Source organism: Sorex fumeus, unplaced genomic scaffold (assembly GCF_029834395.1).
Source record: "Sorex fumeus unplaced genomic scaffold, SorFum_2.1 ptg000098l, whole genome shotgun sequence".
Classification (NCBI taxonomy): Eukaryota; Metazoa; Chordata; class Mammalia; order Eulipotyphla; family Soricidae; genus Sorex; species Sorex fumeus.
In genome coordinates this window covers 36,203,907-36,206,769 of record NW_026606155.1, presented here as the reverse complement: position 1 = coordinate 36,206,769, position 2,863 = coordinate 36,203,907, and positions in this window count along the sequence as shown.

The following is a 2,863-nucleotide window of genomic DNA, read 5'->3' as shown; positions in this document are numbered from 1 at the left end:
ATATCTCTTCAGCCTCTTATCTTTTAACCACTCTTTGTGTTTCATGACTGACTTTTTTTTAATTGAATCACTGTGAGATAAACCATCACAAAGCTATTCATGATTGGGTCCAGTCATGATTGGGTTCAGTCATCAATGTTTAAATACCCATTCCTCCACTAGTGTACATTTCCCAATTTCCCACCATTATTGTCCCCAGTTTCCCTCCACCTCCACCACCTCTCCACCACCACCCCATCTGCTTCTGTGGTAGGTATCTTCTCTCTCTCTCTCTTTCTCTCTTTCTCTTCTCTCTCTCTTCTTTATCACTCTCCTTCTCCTCCTCCTCCTCCCTCCCTCCCTTCCCCTCTCCTTTTGTGCATTGCGGCTTGCAATTGGGTGGAGGTTTGGGATTGTGGACATGAATACTGGGGCTACCAAAATTACAGGGAGGTGGTGGGAGGTGGCCCATTCCAACCACAGAGAGCCTGAAGATTTCAGTCACAAAATCCACATATCTGAATCTTCAGCAGGTTAATGTCTTAGTGAGGTCCATCTTGGGACAGTGGAATCTGACCAGGGTCATGGCGGAGATTTTGGATTGTGGGAGCAAGCAGCTGCTGGGGGCTCTGCTTGGGAAGGCACTGGCAAACTTGTTTCCCTCCAGTCTACTCATTTGTTCAACATTGTACAGATCTGAAATTAACTGCAGCTTCTGATCTCTTTTGAGAAATATTTGTGGATCTCTGAAGCAAGGCTGGTGGAAGAGCTTCCATGAAGGTGCTGGCTTTGGTTCATAGGGGTGACTACCAGTGCTTTCAGAAGTACGGGGAGGTGGGAGAAGGTGACCCATCTCGAATCTGAAAAAGCCTGGAGATTTCAGTCACAAAACCCACATATCCAAAATTTCAGCAATATCTCTATGAGTTCCATCTTGGGGCAGTGGAATGCAGCCAAGGATATGGCAATAATTTTAGACTGTGGCAACAAGAGGCTGCCAGGGGCTCTGCTTGCGCAAGCACTGTCAAACCTACCCCCCCTCCACTGCTGAGTCAGAGGTGATTTGTTGGCATGCTTCCCACATACCTAAGTTTTAGTGGTTTAATTTCTCTGGAAACTTGGTCCTGAGTTGTTGGAGTCTGGCCAGAGGCAGAGTGATGATTTTGGGATATCAGGAAGTCTGAAGGCACCATCAGGCTGCTGATGCACTTGCCCTGGGGGTCCAAGTTGATCTGTGGCAATGCCATGCCCCCTGGGCCCTAATAGTGATAGCAGTGGTAGCCCTGGCAGAGACCAGGACCAGGTCTAGGGCTTCTGCAGTATGCAGCTTGGGCACTCTGGGCAGGCTGCAGTCACAGGTCCAGCAGAAACTGACTAGGAACACACACCCTCATTTTTAGTCTTCAGAGAGTTGGCACTCAGGGAGGATTTCCTCCATAATATGCTGCAGGTGGCACGAGCTTTTCCAGGGAGGAAATGGTGGTGGGGCTGCCTCAATGGCAGTGAATCACCCAGTTGGAGGAAATCTGGAGAGCATCCTCTATTCCAGGATGTCAACACCTGCACTCCACAGAGGTGGGCACAAAAAAGCTGAAGAGTCTTATTCAGACCCATTAGAACTCTGCCATTGCCCATAGAACCAAGAGCTGTGGGACCTCCACCAGCTTGAGGTTACATCACTGCCATCCTCACACATCTCACTCCAGAATGGTCCTCTGCGGTGGATGACTGGCCAGTTTCATTTAATGGCAAGCTCCCGGAACCAGAATATCCAACGGGCACCCACATCCACTCACACAGCAATTTTGTGGCTCCATCAGTTGTTCAGAGCCCTGAAAGCTGCCGTCCCTCCAGCACTTGCTGCTGTAACGCTGCCCTCTTGACCAAAATTCCCAACTAATGTTTTTAACTTAGCCCGAATTTTCATATCCCTGTCCTAATCCCCAGAATCTATGAATATGTAACATTACATAGAAAAAGTGGCCTTTGGCAATATGATGAAAATTATGGTCTTGAGATAGAAAGAATATCCTGGATTGTCCAGGGAGGACCAGAGGAATCAAGGAGGGAAGGAGGAAGGAGACTCAAAAGTAAAGTTGGAATAATATGATTGCTAGCATGTAGACTAAATGAATGAGTCAAGTTCACCAAAGCACATTTTTAAAAACTTTAGTTTTTCTTATTTTGTCTGTATTTGATGTTCCTATTCATTAGATAGATGCTATACATAGTAAGTACCCAAGTACTTCATATCTGGTTTGTGTCCTTCCTGCATCTTGACTGCTCAGTCAAGTTATCACCTAATTTCTTCTCTAAATAAATGGTTGATAATAGGCTCATCAAAAATGGTTTTCCGTCTCTCTGGAAAGAAAGATGGCGGCCGCACGGGAGCCTTGTGGACAGCAGGTTTGAGCCGGGGGTGGTGGGAGCGGCAGGGACCTCATGGGAAGGGGGGCATAATGGGCCGTCCTTCACGCCCGACTGAGGTCGCCAGCTGCCCCCCACGATCGGCTCTCCGGCACGGCCACGACTCCAGAGCACAGAAACCAATCTCTTAACTATCTAACTTTTAATAGAAATACTTCCAGGGTTAATAAGTAAAATAGCAGAAATCCAAAACCGCGCGGCCGCGACATCATTTTATTCTTAAACCAAGTTGTAGAAAGCAAATCATTTCACAACGCTGTTTCAGCAAGTCTGATTGGTGGGGGGGGGGGGGGGTCATAAACTCTAAACAATAATTGTGCATCTTCTATCGAAACAATGTATCTAGCCAAAGTAGATAGAGTATTAACTAGAACTAATCTGCCTCACAGGAATTGGGAGGGGTGGGAGGTGGGGTTCTATTGGGGTTCGCGGTTAAAAATAAGTATTGGTAAAGGGA